A 20,238-nucleotide genomic window follows, 5' to 3' on the forward strand; every position below is an offset into this window, starting at 1 on the left:
GATTTGATTGTAAAATTGGGCTGGATGGATTAATTTGGACATCTGATCTTGATAAATCCTCATGTTTATCGCTCAATTATCGCTACTGTATTCTTCAATAAATAACTAAATAACATAATAAATAAATAATTAATACTTTTGTATTCCTATCAACCAAGCGTCAACCATATTTGCAAAGCAGATTCGCATGTCGTTTGATAGGCTATGGTCAGGCTATACTCCATTCACCGCTTACTGACCATTCGGTATACGCGACTTGCAGTTAATTAGTTTTATTGCGATGTTCAGCAAAAGGTAGAATGCTGCACGTGACACTTATGAGATACAAATGAAATTAAAAAAAAAAAAACGAAATAAATCTTATTTTAATAGAATATCATTAATATTTAATTACAATACTAAAATATATATTTTTACTACAAAATCTGTTATGAGTAGGAGAGTACAGTAGAGATCTTCTGCCACCGTGTAATAAATTAAAACTCATAATTTGTATCACCAAAAATTATCACCAAACCACTGGTTAGGTCATAAGAATGCCTCATTAAAGTCGAGTCTTCAAAACAACTTAGACTTACAATCTAATTGTCAATCTTTATTCCTGAAAAGATAGAAAATGTTATCAATTTTTGCACTTAAGAAGAATTCTTAGTTTATCAATCAGTTTAGTAACAGTTCTTTTATCAATACTAATATTATAAAGGGGAAAGGTAATTGCATGTTTACATTGAACATGCTGCAAAACTACTGAATCGTTTTGGATAAATATTTCACTCTCGGGAAGCTTATCTGTTCCCGGTGGCATAGGTTATCTTTTATCCGGGTACCAAGGGAAGTTTCCCGGGAACAGCTAAGGTTCAATAAAACAATTGGAAGAAGGAAATGCACTTACAGTTGAACAACCATCCAATTGCCCAAAATATTACTAGTATGAGTATAATAATCAACACTAAAAAAATTCCCAAGCTAATGAGCTGACAAATGCTGCAAACAAAAAAAATATTTTTTTTAGGGCCTGCATATGTCGGTGCATATAACGAGTGTGTCGTACCTAATCAAATTAAATTAAATACGTTAACATTAATATAAAGGGTAATATATTATTATGTCGATTAGATCAAAGAAAAAAACCGGCCAAGTGCGAGTCGGACTCGCGCACGAAGGCTTCCGTACCAGAGCAAAAATTTATTAAAAAATTATTATCGGAGCCTCCCAAACTATTTATTTTATTATAGTTTTCAGGATTTGTTGTTATAGCGGCAACAGAAATACATCATTTGTGAAAATTTCAGCCCTCTAACTATCACGGTTCATGAGATACACTTGGTGACTGACGGGCGGACGGACGGACAGAGGAGCGAAAACAATAGGGTCCCGTTTTACCCTTTGGGTACGAAACCCTAAAAAATAAAATATGCAAAAATAATGAAATATAATAAAATAATATTTCAAATAAAGTTAATAGAATAAAAAATTGCGAGAATTAGAACACCATAGAAGAGTCAGTCATTACCAGAAGGTCTGTTTTTAGACGAATTTTATTTCATTTATTAAATACTATTTTATTAAATACTGTATTTATTTATTTTTTATCAGAATGAGTACCGCGTATACTTAATATACGTTAACAGTATACCTTTTAAGCCTGATGTTATAACTGTCGTGACAAAAGCAACAACTGTTCGTATCTAAAGGTGTTATTTAAATAAAACATCAAAGTAGAGTTTAATACAATTTATTTATTTTACCTTGAGCCAGAATAAAATTATTTTAAGATATTTTCATGGTATAGAAGACATCTTCAACCGCTAACAAGTCATGATAGTCAAAAGCGTGCAGTTGTAAACCGAACTACTAAAACTTAAGTCTTAACTTAAACCAATCCTTAAAGTCAATCCTTTGACTTATAACTTAGACTTACAATCTAAATTATAATCTTGATTTCTGAAAACAAGAAAACAATTGTTATTTTTATCATCTTCAGTGGATTCATTTGGGATTTTTCAGATTAGAAAAAGTACAAATGCAAACATTGTTATGAATCAAAGCGAGTTTTAACGTAATCAAATCTAGCAAATAATATAAATTTGTTATTTTAAGTCTAGCGTTAATAAAGGGAAGTAAAATCATATAGTAACAATCTAGTTGGAAGAACCCAAAGTGCATATGCCATAAACAGTCTAACCTATCTCTACTTTTACTATACAAAAAATGTACCTACTAGTCGGAAATATTAAAACATAAGCATCTATACTACAGTGAAAGATGATATAATTAGAAAGAATGTAACTTGCGAGATGACGGCTCATAGAAAAGTATGGAAGGAGAAAACATGCTGCGCCGACCCCAAATAACATTGGGATAAGGGCAGGAGGATGATGATGAATCTATACCACAGTCTATATAACAACAGCAGATGACTAAAATACTTCAAGTGCCCTTCAATCTACGCATGAAAACTATTTCGAAAAGAAGAAATGCTTACAGCTATCGAATAACCATCGAAGGAACCAGAATGCTAAAAAGAAGATCGCACCGACGACCATGACACCCATCGTCAAGCTGCAGATCTGACAAAGAAGCTTGCACATAAAGCTGAAAAAAGGTTATTAATATTAATAAATATAAGTAATAATTAAATAATTACGTATCAGTCATTTTAGCACCTCAGAATTTAAGGTAATAAGCTACAAAATAGTACATACCTTGGCATGCGATCGCGGTCACAAGAATCGTCTTCTTACAAAGATCTCTTCTTGAGTATGTCAATTTTTTTGTGAACTTTTAGCGCGCGCACATGTGATTGAAGGAGACTTGAGGGAACAATATAACAAAAAACTGGTGTGTATATTATACAAGTTTGTAGCTTATTACCTATCATTCAACGTCATTTGCTAAGTTGACTGCATTTTTCGTTCGGAGGAGTTCGTGGTTAAATTGTCACTTAGACACATAGCTGTGCGGGTCAATCGATAGTAAGATAGTTTTATGACCGCAACGATTAGCTCGGTCGGTCCATGGATGGATGACTATCTTGTCATAACGAGTTCCTCCGTGTTAAAGAAGGCTGATAAAATGGTAAATAGGATAAATGGATAAAGAATTATAAGCGCAGTGGAAATACGAACAGAGATCCCATCTCTATGGTCATGTGAATTAGGAAAATAAAGGGTTTATAACGTCACATGAATTATTATTTCCATTTAACAATCGGATATCATCAAATATGACCCGACCCGAATAAGGTGGAGTGAGGAGGTAAATACTATTAGGATACTATTACTAAATGAAACCAGCCTATTTCGTTTTGCCTTCCAAACTACTTTACATCATTTTTTTTTCAGACGTCAAAAATCATCAAATCACCCCTCCCGCTGTGGGTTAGCAGCGGTGAGGGAGTGTCAGACTCTTACTGACTAAAAACCGTCGTGTTCCGTCATAGGCCTTTTATGTACCAGGGCCGCGGTATCTCTTTCGAACAACCCGCAGCTCCGGCAGGCCTGGGCCCTGCTGGGCCCCGCTGGGGTTGCTGACATCTCTTTGAGGAAACTACTTTACATCTCAAGTAACCCTCTACAATCGCAGTAGGAATACTTGTACCTACTTATACTGTCAGGTACCTATAACTGTAAGCAAATTGTAATAAGTTTATGTTTAGAATATATTATGTAATAAATAGTAGATAATAAGAATAGTATAAACCGTCACATTTGTAATGCCTGAAGCGGGGCGTTAAGCTGTTTTTTTCAAATTAATATTAACATCTGCAAAATAACTTAATATGTAACTAAATATTTCGAGTTGGATGAAGTGTTTTTCAGCCTATATATATACTAATGCTTTATTATATTTTGGTAACTAGACACTCCCAAAAGAGCCTCGTGTTATCTGTTCACACCAATAACCTATCTATAACTATTTACTAAGTAGGTAATTTCCGTGTGTTAATCGCGTTTGATGGTATCTACGCATTACCGAAACCATCACGCATCCTGTTTTTGTTTGTTGTCGTCACTATATCCTAGTGGAAACCACAATATTATGACGTAATGCCTAATTTTAGGTGTAATATATAATTAGGTATAAATTCGTTAAATAATGAACTTTTTTGAGTATGGAATTTACCCAGCCTTTTGGCTTACCACGTGTTATCAAATTATTAGAGGAAGCACTGATTATAGTAAAAGTATTTCCACTATATCAATCCAGATTTATGCTTATTATCTTCGTCACAATAACAAATATAGATTCATTTAATTCATAAGTTTGATGTGGCCGGATATTTGAGATGGGTCATAACATAATACATTACCGACTACGTAAAGGCAATGGGCTAATCTGTTATATAGTACGGCTATAAAGTTACAAAGAATGATTACCAACGCATAAAACTTCGAAATAGAATCGTCCGTGACCAGTTGGCTATTGTTTACATTTTATTTATTTCAAACTCGCTGTGAACTTGTACTGGTCGTATTTTATAATTCCTAAAATAACTGACATGTTAGTGTTTTATATTGCGTTGTGAGGTGCAAGTAATATTCTTAGTAGGAGAATTTGTTGAATAAAGTGGCTTCCATACAAAACTGTTGTTTTTATTGAGAATAAAATGACGAATGGTTATGATGCCTAAATGCATACAGTTCTCTTATTGCCATAAGAGGGTTCAATTCGAAGTGTCTTTTCGAAAAGTAAAACATAGTTACCACATGTTTGTGTTTTCTGCTTCTTACTATAAATCCATAGGTTTCCACAATTATATGATGACTTCTAAGCGTTATAAACAAATAATTATTCTGTAGTTAGTTCTATTCTCGGAATTAACGTGTTAATTATAATATTTAGCGTTAGCAAAGACTGAACTGGTGACATTCTTACAAATTACTTTGACAAGTCTGTCTAAAACTTCAAAATTGTTTATGGATGAAAACAATTGACAAAAACTCTTCTTGATCGTACTTTTTATTGTGACTCAAGTACAATGCTAAGAAGAGTGATGGGATGGCAATGGAAAAGGAATGGGGAAACCGATGATAAAATTATTTCGTTTATTCATTAATTGTGTACATAACATAATGTTTTTTTTAAATATCAATATAAAAATATTTAAAAATATAAAACATCAGCCACAAGGTACCGGTAAGTAAGCCCAGGGACAGAAACATCATCACAATACGCGCCGTATCAAGGAGTACTGCCCTCTGAATCAGACCCTTGATCTAGCCACCTAACGAGAGCCTCATGAGGTGTTGGTCGAGGCTCTTGGCTATTAGACCATTTGCCGTAACGACAATCGGCACAATAACAGCCGTGTTGACATTCCACATGGCGACATCAACACTATATCAGGCTTATTGCTTGGCTACTATAGTCTTGTCAGTGATGATAGATCGATCCCAGTACATTATTATTATTCAAGCAGATATAGTGTGATCAAGATTTTGACTTAAGCGAGTAAATAACAACCTTCTATTTAAACATTTATTTGCTAGCCATATTTGTACATGGGTGCCTTAAACTGTGTAAGAGCTTAATGTCTAAAAGATCTTTTCATTAATTGTTAGATGAAGAAATGTGATGCATTATAAGTTACTCAAAACAAACGAAGTGTAACCATGTACTTACCTACTAACTACGGGCAATTTACTTACATATATGCTCTATCAATTGGTTCAGGTCAAATACGTAATTGGTGGACGTAATTCGAATAGTTTGTTAGTTGTTTGTTCTTTGCCATCAGCGAAGATATTCATAGACATACTGTATATAAAAGCGAACTTACACATGCGATTGTTGGGTTACAAGTCAATAGACCTTTGATCATAAAAGTCAAAGATTCAGACAAGATTCAGTCTATGTTTTATCCAATAGTCACATGTTTTTAAAATGCATTGAATGCGTGAAGCTAGATATACAATATAGTGCAATATATTCATAACTAGCAACGTTTATATTTATAACTTAAGCTATATTTACAATTAAAACTAAAGAGAAGGAGAGAAAGAAAAGAATGAAGATAAGAAAATAGCTTACGTTATATTATAATAAGTAATAATTTATACAATTAAAACAGTGAGAGAGAAGTTACATTTTGATCTTTTTCGTGTATATTGACGAGTACACAGGATTGCATTTTTCGTATTACAAGTATAGTAAGATTTATGAAGATAGGTTGTCGTTGTAATCAAAGTAGTTTCGGGTTATTGTAGGTCATTTCGTTAAAGCTCAGCGCTTTGGCGGTGTCGGTATTATTATCTGTGGGAGAAAAATAAATAAATTAGTGTCGGTGTTATTTATATACATATAAGCAACGGTTTATGCAGTTTTACTACTTTTTGCCAGCGCGGGCCGTTCCATGTATGTATATCCCTGGGAACTACATCGCGTACCCGTCGCGCTTCCCCGTACCACAGTCGAAAGCCAGAATGTCTCATAACCAATCTTGGGTCAGTTAGGGATTGCCCAGGTAACTGAGTTTAGGAGATCAGACAGGCCGTCACTCCATAAAACATTGGTTTATCTGCATGCAGTTACTAAAAGCTTACCCCAAGAAAGCTGGGAAAAGGCTAGACAGGTGATGATTGCAAAAGCATTCTTCCTTCATCATCCTCCGAGCCTTTTCCCAACTATGTTGGGGTCGGCTTCCAGTCTAACCGGATGTAGCTGAGTACCAGTGCTTTACAAGGAGCGACTGCCCTATCTGACCCCCTCAACCCAGCTACCCAGGTAACCCAATACCTCTTGGTTAGACTGGTGTCAGACTTACTGGCTTCTGACTAACCGTAACGACTGTCAAGGATGTTCAATGAAAGCATAACATCTATTAAGTATCAGTGTCTAAAGGCTCGAGCAGACCGGATGCGTATGCGTAGACGTAAGCGTAGACGCGCGTCGTTGCGCAAGCGTCATACATTTCCATACATTACAACTCAGTGGTACGTGCACGTCTACGCATACGCATCCGGTCTGCTCGAGCCTTAAATAGTGTTAAATACTTACTGCCAAATATAACTCCAACGCCCCATAAGATGAGCAGTATGACAGCCACGATGAACAGTAGAGATACGATCAAACTGAGGATCTTGCATAAGAGATTACACACACAGCAGCTGAAACAAAATAGAACAAAAACAATAAAGTCCTAGGCTATAGTGTTAGTGCTTAATGAGAATGTAAGTAAGCGTTAGTATGAGTTTAAAATGCCTATATTTAGTAATCATGTTAATTATTATTATGAATCAGAAATCATGAGTAGATAATTATTTTGATAGCAAGATAACAGACCGAGCTTTATCAACTCGGTCTGTTTGGATAGTTTGTTGCAATTTTGTAGAAAGGCTTTCTTGTATATTAAAAAAATATAAATGTTTGTTTGTTTACGTGCAGTTCCTAAATGCCCTTAAACCCTAATTGAACACGTACGAAGTCGTATAGTTAAATTGAAAGTAAACTTGGTAAACTTTACATTGTTACGTCGAAGTATCAAGCATCAAGCATTTAGCTATAATCCAACCTACGTTCACTGTACTGCTCAAACACTAAAATCTAATGACACTCATAACAGCAATAAAATACGCAATACCGTAGTGACTGCTTGATTTGTTGCATACAATAGGTACTAAACAATAAGTACTACAAACTCGGTCACACTAGGTGCATCGTAAAACCCTAATTAATATGTTACCGGGTAATGACAGACTTTCTCGATACTGTATTGTCACACTAGTGGATTTTTTCGCGTTTTTTCCGAGTGGCATTGCTCAAACAATTGACAACTGTCAGCGCAATGATGATATTTTAAACTGAGCGATTCTGCCGTTAAGAATTTATCGCGCGTATTCGCTTGATTTAAAAATCCATCAGTGTGAAAACGCTGTTACGAATATAACAGATGGCAATTGCGTCTCCTTTAGAATCATTCCTGTTCATAATGTTGTTTTAAAATACATAATTTGCTGTGACATAGGTATATAAGTGCTCACATATTCGGAAGCTAAATAAACGCTAATAAACATATATTTTTTAATTATACTGTGTTGTAATACACAATTTTATTATACTTTTAATTTAATTAACACAATCTTGATCACGTTGCTTTATCTTTATGATTCCGTTTGGATTTACTTGATTATCAATATAACAAAAGATATATTATAGTTCGCAAAGCGATTGTGTGTCGATATAAACAACATGCAAAGATAGTGCTTTTAAAACACGTGTTTGACGTTTCGTTCACTTTTCAATGATAAGTATCATGATTTGATTAAATATAAGAACACTATTTATTTCAGCAATAATAATTTTTATTCCGGATGTTCAAATATTTAACTGTTTTTGGACTGAAGTTTGAAATGAAATGAAATCGTTTATTTTGCAAGTTGGACATTACATCACTTTTACACGTCATTTTAAGAACGCTAAGGTCGGCATTTCCTAACTGACTGATCCCTGAGAAGAAACGCCGAAACAAACTCAAGGGTCATAGTCTCTTTTAAATTTTATTTTAGTTTATTCCCAAGTAGTATCCTTTCTAATTTGCTTTCTCCGGCTGAGGCAAGGGCCTGTTTATAATACTGCTTCCTCGTTGAACTATGTGAATTGCTATCACTATTGTGTATTGGTGAAGGCGCTTAATCCATGAAGTGTTTTTGAGTTTATCGCAACAGGCAGATAAACTAAAACCGCAAAAGTATTTATTTATATGTATAATGTGACGATTGACGATTAAGACCTATTTTATTGGTCAAGTATTAGACAATCAAATGCAAGAGAAATTAGCAAATCCGTAATACAGTTTCAGGAATGACCATGTTCAAACACACTAACTTTTCACGTTTATACATTAAGTAATCTGGAATGCCTCGTTGGTCTAGTGGTCGGAAGCGCGCCTACTGTGCTCGAAGTCTCGGGTTCGATTCCCGGGTCGGGCCGAAATCGCTTTGTGGGTTTTCTTAAACAATCACAAAGCAGCCCGTAGTCTAGAAGTTGGTGATTGATTCACCCGTGCGTCGGAGAGCACGTAAATGTCGGTCCTGTGCCTGATCTCTTTCCGGTCGTGTCGGATTGCCGCCCCATCGGGCTATGAGAGTGAAGGAATAGGGACTGCACCTGTGTCTGCGCAAATGCTCGTGCACTATAATATGTCCTGCGTAACTGCCTGATCTCTTAACATGAGAACAGCCGAAATCGGCCGTGGACGGCATTAATCTGGAATCTGTCATATGTAATTAATAATTTCTTTACATAATATATTGTATCTCTGGGTTCTTTTTCTGATAAATGAATTTTATTTACATATTATTTTATAAGTATAGGTCTAAACGCAGTGACAGTAACTCGCCGCCATTTTTGAGGTCGTCACATGGAAAACGCCAGTAGAATATTTACTAGAAAGTCGAGGTCATTGGCAGCGTCGTATAAATTACGCACTTGTTAGCAAATACATGGATGTAATAGCAGCAAATCACATTCGAATAAAGATATATTTTAATATCGTGTTTAAAAATTGATGATTAAACGAACTTACCTGTACGTGAAGTTCAATCATAATTATACGAAGTGCTTCGTTCGAAGAGATTAGTAACCTGAAATAATAAACTTATTACTTATTCACATCTGTAGTATCACCCAGGATTCACCACATGCACTGAATGTTGAGAGGTAAAAGATTTTTTTTTTTTTTTTTTGTTTGCGAGGTGATTTTGACCTAATACTCCGCTTGTCATTTAGTTTGGAGTGTCTTTAGCCAACGTCCATCGTTGATATTTTTTGGAATGATTTGGGAAGGGCGGGAGGGACCTACTAATCTCTTCGAACGAAGCACTTCGTATAATTATGATTGAACTTCACGTACAGGTAAGTTCGTTTAATCATCAATTATACTCGTGCTTCGTTCTCGAGATTAGTAACCTGAAATAATAAACTTATTACTTATTCACATCTGTAGACTTTGAGAGGTATAATTCAAAAAATATCAACGCAAAATTATCAGAATCAACATATTATGTTTAATCACATCAACAAAAAGGCATTACATGTCTCTAGGCTTAGTACTAAATAAATTCTAAGATAAGACTTAATTAGGTATATTTTGAATCAACTATACATAGTTCAGTCATCTGCATTATTGATAATAGCTCTTGCTAAGACTGACGGGTCATATTTAGTTATATTTCTCTGGTAAAATTTGAAAGACGTATCTGAATTGTTGGACCAGCCAGCAGTTTTTCTGATCAGGTCAATATTAACACCAAGCTGGTGGGCTTTAGATGTAGACGCATGTCTCGTGCTATGCGCTGAGAATATGGATACGTCTATCCCGCTAGCGTGGAGCGTACTCTTTATCCAGCGAGACAACGTCTGTGTAGTCGCTGCTTTATGCGGCTTTTTACATCCGATGAATAAAGTTTCATCCTTACGTAACAATGAAGTTTTAGCAATGTAATCAACTAATGTTTGTGCAGGACATATTTCTCTTTTCTGTAAAAAGTAAGGTAACACTAAGAGAGGTTGATTGGTTCCTTTTTTTTGAAGTTTTAACTAAGTCAGGTATTTTAATTATGATTTCGTTAGGTTTGATTTCAATGTTCTTTATATTGATTTTTGAAAAGGTCTGAACCCTATGGGCCGTAACAAGAGCTAATAAAGTTATACATTTTTTCGACAGTTGATCTAACAGTAATGTTTCATTAGGATAACAAGTAGCTAAATGAGATAGAACGCAAGAGGTATCCCAAGTTACATTGTATCTAGGCATGGGCGGACGTAAACGGAACACGCCTTTAAAAAACCTTACAATTCTATCATCTTTGGAGACACTAGGACCCAATATTAAAGATAGGGCTGCTCTAAAACTATTCAAACTACTGTATTTAGTTCCGGCATCAAAATGCATTGTTAAAAACCTCAATACGTCGGTAATCGATGTGGCATAAAAATCTAATGAATTCTGAACACAGAAGTTGAACCATTGTTTGTAACACACATCATATTGCTTAAGAGAACTGTCGGCTAAAGAGCCTAGCATTAAATGTTCCGATGATTCTGGGACGCTTCTCCGCGATAACGCTCCCCTGATAAAATCCCTGCAGCCAGGGTAAGATGGGTTTGAATGTTGCCGGTGCTGGAATGGTCAAAAACTATATTGTAACTGTCTGATTTAAAGGTAATTAATTCCGATATTAATAAGTTTTTAAACAAAGGGAACCAAGGTTGCGTAGGCCAGAGGGGTACAATTACAATGCCTTTTGCTTGGTCATTTATGATTTTTTTCAAAGTTTTTAGAATAACTGGAAAAGGCGGAAATGCGTAAAAATATATGCTAGACCAGCTAACTGTGAAGGCGTTTATTGCAAAAGCACCTGGATCTCTATGCCAAGCAATGTACTTTTTGCATTTTTTGTTAAGCCGACTCGCAAATAAATCAATGGATGGAGTGCCAAACTTTTCACATATATAGGAAAACATATTCTCCGTGAGTGACCATTCTATATCAGGATGGTTACGTCTTTATTCCAAATCTGCTATAGTGTTATCTACAGATTTAATGTAATACGCATAAACAAATATTCTTCGAGGCTCGCACCATTGCCAAATATATTTTGCTACTTTTGTTAGGTGTGGATATTGAATTCCACCCATCCGATTAATATAACTAATAGCAGTTGAGTTATCAATGCGAAGGAGTATTTGGCAATCGTGAAAGTCACTAGCGAAAACTTTAAGTGCGAAAAAGGCGGCCAAAAGTTCCAAGTAATTAATATGTTGTTTTTGCTCTGACAACGACCAACGACCACACGCCGTCTCTGAGCCACACGCTGCTCCCCACCCCGTAGTTGAGGCATCAGAGAATATTTCTAGCGAGTAAGTATCATCTTTGATACGGTTCTCGGGCTTTACTAAGGCTTGTAGCCACCATCTCAGGTCATCGTGCAAGTGACCGGGGATACTCATGTAACGATTGTAATCGTCGTGACCGCGTAAATTAAGATACTTACAACGTTCTAATTCTTTGGTATAAAGCCAACCGTATTCTACGGCTGGACAAACAGAAATTAACAAACCGACTAATTTAGCAAAATCTTTAATTTTGATACGCTTTAATTTCATAAACATGGTAATCTCGTTAATTAGGCGTTCTTTCTTCTGATCGGGTAAAATAGTTAAAAAAATTTGGGAATCAAGGATAAAACCCAAAAATTTACATCTCATAGAAGGTTGTAGACAACTCTTTTCATAGTTAATGATGAATCCTAAAGATGTTAGTAACTTAGTTGAAATATTAATATTGTTTAAGCAATCGTTATACGAATATCCCATTAAAAATAGGTCATCAAGATATACAGTAGATATATAGCCAGCCAATCTGAGTAATCTAACGACGGGTTTCATTAATTTTGTGAAAACGTATGGCGCTGTGTTTAAACCAAATGGCAAGACATTGAATTCAAATAACTTATTGTCAAATTGAAAGCGGAGATATTTTCTGGAATCTGGATGGATTTTTAATAAAAAATATGCATCTTTGAGATCACAGGTTGCCATAAAACAATTTTTTGTGATTAATTTTACTGCTGTGCGTAAATCCTCCAGCTTGAAATGATCAGTTTGTATATATTTATTAAGATTTTTTAGGTTCAGTATAAACCTTTTCTTGCCATTCGGTTTAGGTACAAGAAAGATACTGGATATGAATTGGTTGGCGCACGGAGTGCATTCGGATACAGCTCCAATTTCTATAAGACTGTCGATAATTTTGCAAAAATCGTTTATCTCAGTTAGTGTTAAAACAGGGACAGGAGGTACATTTTCCTGTGTGACTGGTTTAGAAAATTGTATTCTATAACCTTCAATCCATGATAGAATAGTGTTGTCTTTCGTGAGGAGGGACCATTGTCTTACAAATGACGATAAACGACCAGCATATTGTACCTGATTTACCGGCGGCGGATCGACCGCGGCTGATTGCGCGATGTCCTCGACGAGCTGACGTGCGGCGGCGGCGGTGGCCGGCTCGTCGGCGGCGGTGGCGCCCTCGTTCCAGCAGACGAGTAAGGCTGGCGGCTCCTCTGCGGCCCCGACTGCCTGCGAGTCGAAGCGGGAGCCTTCCAGTTTAAACCACGCGAAGTTGATGGCTGTGGTTGGTATGTGTTGGCTGGTAGGCTGTGGTTCCTATTTTTATCATAGGTGACTTTTATATCGGCCCCAGATTTCGTCACAGCTTTGGCAGCCTTCAATGTGTCCGCTAGGGTTTCCCCGAAAAGATATTTTGAACGCGCTAATCTCAGGAACTACTGGTCCGATTTGAACAATTCTTTCGGTGTTAGATAGCCCATTTATCGAGGAAGGCTATAGGCTACTTTTTATCTGCGTTCGTGCAGAGGTTCCCACGAGATGCGGGTGAAACCGCTGGCAGAAGCTAGTACATAATACTCCGAAGACTTTTGCTATATGTTAAAGAATGAGATGCTTTCTGTTTTCAATTGTTTTTTTTACTATTTAGCATTTACTATTTAGTACTGGAAGCATGCATTGGATGTATCACATTTTGAATAGCTAATCAGCACTCGAGAAAAAAAAGTTTTTAGAAGCAAAGTTTTAATATGAAAATCAGCCGATATTTAATTGTTTTTATCTTCATTCTTGTTATTCATAACCGTAGTAGGTAGTAAACCCGCCTATAACATTAATCACAGGCTTAATTTGTTAACTGATACCTATTAGATAAGATTGTTATATTGTCACGGAATGTTTAATGTTTATATCTTTTACATGCTATTCGCAAATACACGTTTCAAATAACATCTATGTTTAGAAAATCACAATTGCTTGTGCTTTTTACAACAACGACCTTAGTTCATTATTAGAAATAGATTAAAGTAAAAAAAGTTCTTAGAACGTAAAATAAATATAGTTTAGAGGAAATAAAGTATTGAGTTTAGTGTAGTAGGAACGTAAAATAAAAGTTATTGCAATGATTCTCGTTTCGCAGATGTTGCGAACTGTACGTGCGCTCGACTGCATTATCGAACTGATTGGTCAATGCTAGTTACGTCACTAGTGTACTCACTGACGGAGAACACGCTAGTGCTGCGCATCGACAGCATAGCATGCTCGAATAAATATAGAACAACTGACCATAACTATAAAAACAACAATAATTAAACTTACTTCTAATTACTACGCAAAGAAAATATTAATTTTGTGTTGTTCGAATGTTTGTTTGATGTTTCACTGTGCACGTCAAACATTTCGTGTCAAAGTAGCATTAATTTGCGCAAAAAAATATAAAAGCATAAAGTCACTATTGTGAAAAAAAAATGCATGTTATTACGACGAGGTACTTCTGTGCATTAATTACCGCACAATTAAATAATTAATCGTCAAGTCCTAATATTTTTTCCAACAATAAAACGTTCAGCCAACAACATAATTGCAACAAAATATTTGCGTCGCGTGTGTTTAATCAAACTGCAAAATTACTGTGTTATTATTGGCGGTATTTTCACACAATTTACTTGGTAAATAAAACACTGTGTACTAGATGGAAAACTGAATAAACACACAGAGATCACTTACCACATTTTGTTGATTTAAATTAGAAAAACTTTGTAATCACTGATCGCGAGTCTGACAGTTGTCCACGACTGAAGCCTAGTGACCGTTCTTACTATTTAAAACTATAACAAAACTTATCAGTCCTTATCGAAATTTATCTTCGGATCGATACAATATTTCGGCAGAGAGATAGGTGCACCGGCAAACATTTGTACATCTACACATCTACGTGTTTATGAGAAAGTATATTTAGAATGATGATTTACTAACTCATTAAAATGTACTAAATTTATGGCCGTATGTAGTCTGTAATTGGATATAGCAACACTTTTTTGGTTTCGTAGAGTTTAGGTGTTTATGAATGTAACTGTTTGAAGCAGGTGCCTTGCACTGAAGCCGGCAGAGTACTGAGCAGTAGTTTTAATGTTGATTGACAGATTTATCAACGAGTTAGCACGTTTCTTAGATCTTGTTGAAGAAAATCTTTTCTCAAAACCTAATATCGAAAGATAAGAGAAACATTAGATAAAATTATCACGTTTTTTTTTAATAATTTATTTTGTTGTTATTGTTATAAATAAACTCAAACTAGATACAACAAGAAAATTGTATTGTCTTCAACATTACTTTATGTGTTTTTTTATATTCAATCTATCATTTGACCTAAAATTAGAATAGATGCATTACAAATTAATAAAAAGGCTCAAAACAGTCATAATTATGAAATGTTTCCTCATATTTTTGATGTTTAAGGAATTATATTTTCAAGATTAATATTATCGTATTTAAGATTACTTATTAACATTATTGAAATAATTTCTAAAAAGTACCTATTTTGCACCGAGGGGAATAAAGATTACTCCTATCGTAAGATAAACATTATAATCATTATGTTTACCAATTCTGTATTAGTCAGCCTAGTGTCATAATTTTATAATTTGGCATGCTTCAAGGTATGTATAACATTTTATTATGACACCTTTAAACACAATTAAAAACGCAACATGCAGAAATAATTATGAACCCATTGTAAGACAGTATGAATGGTACTATTGTTAAGTTTCCAAGACTCTGGCTACTCGTGCGCACTCATGACCAATGGGCACTGTTTACGACATATGTTTGATCATTTAGCTTATCGATAGTAGGCATACTGCTTTACTGCGAATATAAAGAGAGAATGGCAAAGGAAAACAGCGTGACTAATCCAAATGATCTGTGAACACGGAGTATGGAAAGATGAGCAGAGATGCCATAATGCAGGCAGGTCAGGCGCCTTCTTCTATGTCAAATTCGTACGGTCTGCACATATAAAACGATCAGTTACGAGTGAACTAACGAAGCATTCGTGTTCTATCTGTTAAAGATACAAAAAATGGTCCGGTTCAAAGAAGGCTTATAAGGGCAAAACCAGTAATGTTAAGTAAACATTACTTAAGCGATTTACCGTTATGGCACCTCCGCTAATCATTTTGTTCTCCATGGTTATGAATGATGGCACGTTTAACTTGCATGTGACAATTTTCTTTTATGAACTACCGAAGGTGAATTTATAAGGGCAGACAAAGAATAGACAAACGATTAGGAAAACAAACATGACACAATATGACGTTTGGCCTTCGAAGATTAAGTTGAGTTATTTCAATAAGTACTACAAAAATAATACACTGACATACAGTTATTGATGCAGGTTAATGAAAGCCAACAAAGGGAAGCCAAAATAAACTTGAAGCAAATACTGATATTCTTTTTAGTTTGGGATATTTCGCGAAGAGTCCGTGAGAAATATTTTTACATGTAAAGGTCTCCGATCACACCCTAATTGTCGTTGACTGAAACAACTTCAGTCTGAATGAAGTTAAGTTAAAGTTAGGTACGCAGGGCGTCACCAAACTTATCTAGTTAACACATGGCATTTGAGGGTTTTAAGCGTCGCGTCGTGGATAGACTTAACTACTTAGTTCTGCTATGCCTGACTCAAGTAGTCACTCAATTAATAAATTAGTAGTGTCTACATGAAGAGCTAATGTGATTTTGATATTTTAGGAGACTAATTTGACTGGAATGTTTGATAAGGATATTTTTTTAGTTCTAACTTGATCTTAAGGTAATTCCAATACTCACACTGTAGTCAGTTGAAATGATTTTGGATCACAAAATTAATAACGAAAATTTTCAAAGATCTCACAATCTCAGATACAACAATATTTTTATGAAGAACCTGTTAAGAAAAGTATTATTATAATAAAATGTGATAATTCACTTTTTACGCTACCATGCCCTAGTTGAAAAGAAAATATCACGCAATGGGTTTTAATATTATGCTATTTATTAAAATCAATATAGACGTAGGTACTCTTAACATGTTTTTTATGTAATAATACCTTTGACATATATTGTATTAAACAACAAAAAGTACGTAATAACTTAGCTGCGTTATGCATTCAATAATATTTAATCCTTGATTTAAATAACGGTATTGTATGTCAATATCTTGTTTTTTATGATTCATTATTAGTTTGAATGCACCTACATATAATAATTCACATTTTTGAGGTTATCGGTATCTACTTCAAATTCATTATCTTATCGTTAGTTTTTGAAAATACTTTTCCTCCACTTTTATTAAATCAGAATGAATCATATTACAGCCTCGCTGTCTTCTTAGTTGTGTGCATCAGGGTGTGTGTCTAGGTGAGTCCAACGAGGCTTTGTAATAAAAAGTTTTGTATATTTTTTTAACTTTTTCCATTAGAGCGGATTCCCCGGAGTGAGGCGGCGGCCGTTCGCGTGAGAATGAGCAATTTCCTCCCGACCGCCACGATTTCGATCTGACTTCCTGTCTGGGCAGCGATTTTAAAATTTATAGAATCGCTTTACATGAAATTGAAAATAAGAACAAAGGTGCCTCGTGTGTTCGAAGAAGCTATACCTTTAAGAACGACGATTTTCGTGATCTGCATATATGTTATGATTTGACACTTGACAATTTGATAAAACTAATACAACATATCCTTGCAGTGGAAAATCAGCTTAGACTGGAAAAACTACGAAACCATTGTACATTTCAGCATTATTCTTCAAAATTGTATCCCATACTTCAACATTAAGATATAGCAGCAATTTTTATAGCAACAGTCGCCTTAGTTTGTGCTTTCTAAAGTCTATAAATCAGGGTGATTGCAGATCGGGCCCGTAAGTCTCTATTGCCTGAACAATGCCCCGCTGGAATAACGAACTCAATTGTGTTAAGTCAGTTGCACCTGAGCGAACCTAGCTTTTTCGTAACGACGCCCCTTTAGTTTTGTTCAATGACGGATACCGGAGGTACTTTAGCTACATGAACAATTTTGATATTATTTTGAAAGAAAGAGGACTTGGAATGGAGAAAGATTTCCTGGATGTAATTTAGACGGTTATGTAGAGGCTTCAAAACTATGATTACAAACCGACAAATATAAAGTAAGATTGGCGTTAGAAAGCTCTAAAGTGCACACAGTTTATTGCCCCTTACATTAACAGTATCCAGTCGTAATCTGATTATGGTGTGTTTACTCGCTCTGGACCGCCGAGTTTTAATGTTCAGTGCTAGGTAAAGATGCATCAAAACATTTAAGTGGTTTTCTTTAGTATGGTTTTAGGATTCAACTCTTCAACCTTTCGAAAAAGAAACACAAACTAAAAATGAAAGTCCTCAGTGCATAGCAAATATTAAATAACAAAATTATAGACAATCATAAACTATATGGTTTATAACTTTGTTGTAAATATCTCTAAGTAAATATTTTACTCCTGCTTTACTTTATTTGGTTTAAATAAAACTCGATGTTAAACTTATCTGTTCTCTTACATTAGTTAAGGTAGACTGTTTCATCTATTTCGTAACACAAGAGACCATGAATAGATAGACGCCAATCTATTCATGTTCTCTTGTGTTATCTTTGCGACGCAGATTACCATAATATTATGATTGTTTTCTAATTGAAAAAGCTACGAGTTTTTATTCAGTAACGCCTTACTAAAATAGAAGTAAATATTTAGTTTGAAACCGCAGAAAATTCGAATCCATTCCATTTAGATGAAACAGCAGCAGATATTTTAAAATGAACCTCATTGGCGAGTTTTGAAATTTCATCAAAGTCCAGAAATGAAAAAGACTTCGTTGGTCACAAGTTCGATTCGCAACTTGAACTGCTCCGGTCGAAACGTTCCGTGATTGCACTCCGTCTTGAAAATTTCGAGCAAATACTTTACAAGCTTTGGCGAAGTTTCGGAACGCACGATGAGACTTTAAATGAAATATTACTTGTGGGTCAGTTCGCCGGTTGGCTAAGTTCGATTTATACTGAGTTGTAAATGTAGCTATGTCATGCAATAAGCTCGAGTCTGACATCCCAAGCATTTTGTGCGAAGAAAGGAAATACATTACTACATATAAACACACATTTACACACAGTTGGGTATCACAAATATTTATGTACCTCTAATGGTATTTCTTTATGTCGGAGCTCTATCTTATGTAATGAACGTAATATTATCGAAGAAAAGTAAGCTGACTAATAAATCGCATGTGATTCATTAAATTTTTTTATTGTATCATTTGGACAACTAATGAAATTCTGACTCATCGATAATTATCGTTCTGCGTAAGCCCACCTAAATTGCAAAGATAGATAAGGAGCATTCATAATAAGTAGATGAATAAACATTCGCAGATATATTGTTTTGTTTTTCTTTCCTTGCATGGGAAAACTCCTCATGAGACTCCTCTACAGACGTATGGTGATGTGTCGGACATTTACCTTCTAAAATCTCTCTGATGCTGCTTTCTTTTACTTCATTGAAGGTACAGGTATCATCGGACCGTTCTTCCCGCACATAATATGGTTATGCTTTTTAGTACCTTAAAAATATTGTTTTAGGTGAATCCCTGCGATTCAGCAACATTGATAAAAAAAATTGCCAGGATATTTTAGAATTAAATAGTTATTATCCACACTTCTGCTTGTATCTTAGCATCTTCTTTATCTTCTTATTGTTCCGATCGGTGACCATGATCAATTGCTTTGCGAGATTTGTGTTGTATGTGTCTGTGTACCTTGGAGAAAATAGTCATGTTGACATTGATTGAGAACATATCTACACTTGTATACAGATATGATGAACAAAGGGCCAGATGTTTCTGTTGTGCGAAAAAAACGCAAATATGTTAGATTGCCTTTCGTTTGGTTTTAATCTTATCAGCAGCAAGATAAAATCGAGGTATAAATAGTTTTAGTGCCTCGTGTATCCATAAATTTTGTACCTGATAGTAGGTACCTGTACCCGTGATAGCTTAATATACCTAACTGTGTTTGTACCTTCCTTGTAAGCTATCGTAAATTGTGCACTTTGATACTCGTAAATGGTGGTGGTGTTTGCTTGATTTCGATTCTTTTGTAACGTGATATTTTTATGTATTTATTGCTTAATTATATCATACGTAATTTATAATAGTATATAAAATCCACTCGAATTCATTTCAAAGACATTTCCAAATTAAGAACTATCTGTAGGCTTTGTCTGTACAACAATTTTGTACTTAATCCGACCTTTCTAGAACACTAACACAGAACCCTAAGTTTAAAAACAATCCTTTGAATACACCTCTCGATAAACCGTGATACGAACTCCGCCCAAGTC

At 35.1% G+C, this 20,238-nt stretch overlaps 1 long non-coding RNA gene across 3 annotated transcripts; it reads right to left on the reverse strand.

The window, feature by feature from the left end:
• Positions 1–351: 351 nt before the first annotated feature.
• LOC110375667 (uncharacterized) lies at positions 352–14,963 on the reverse strand. 3 transcript variants are annotated; one of them, XR_002429491.3, is made up of 5 exons: positions 14,578–14,963; positions 7,000–7,109; positions 4,707–6,255; positions 893–984; positions 352–601 (listed from the first exon to the last, which is right to left on the reverse strand). It is a non-coding gene; the product is annotated as an uncharacterized LOC110375667 (long non-coding RNA). The 3 variants fall into 3 exon arrangements; XR_007510528.2 differs by lacking the exons at positions 352–601; positions 893–984 and adding exons at positions 1,720–1,944; positions 2,486–2,595; XR_002429490.3 differs by lacking the exons at positions 352–601; positions 893–984 and adding an exon at positions 1,720–2,595.
• Between the last annotated feature and the right edge of the window lie 5,275 nt (positions 14,964–20,238).

This window comes from Helicoverpa armigera, chromosome 14, assembly GCF_030705265.1.
Source record: "Helicoverpa armigera isolate CAAS_96S chromosome 14, ASM3070526v1, whole genome shotgun sequence".
NCBI classification, from domain to species: Eukaryota; Metazoa; Arthropoda; class Insecta; order Lepidoptera; family Noctuidae; genus Helicoverpa; species Helicoverpa armigera.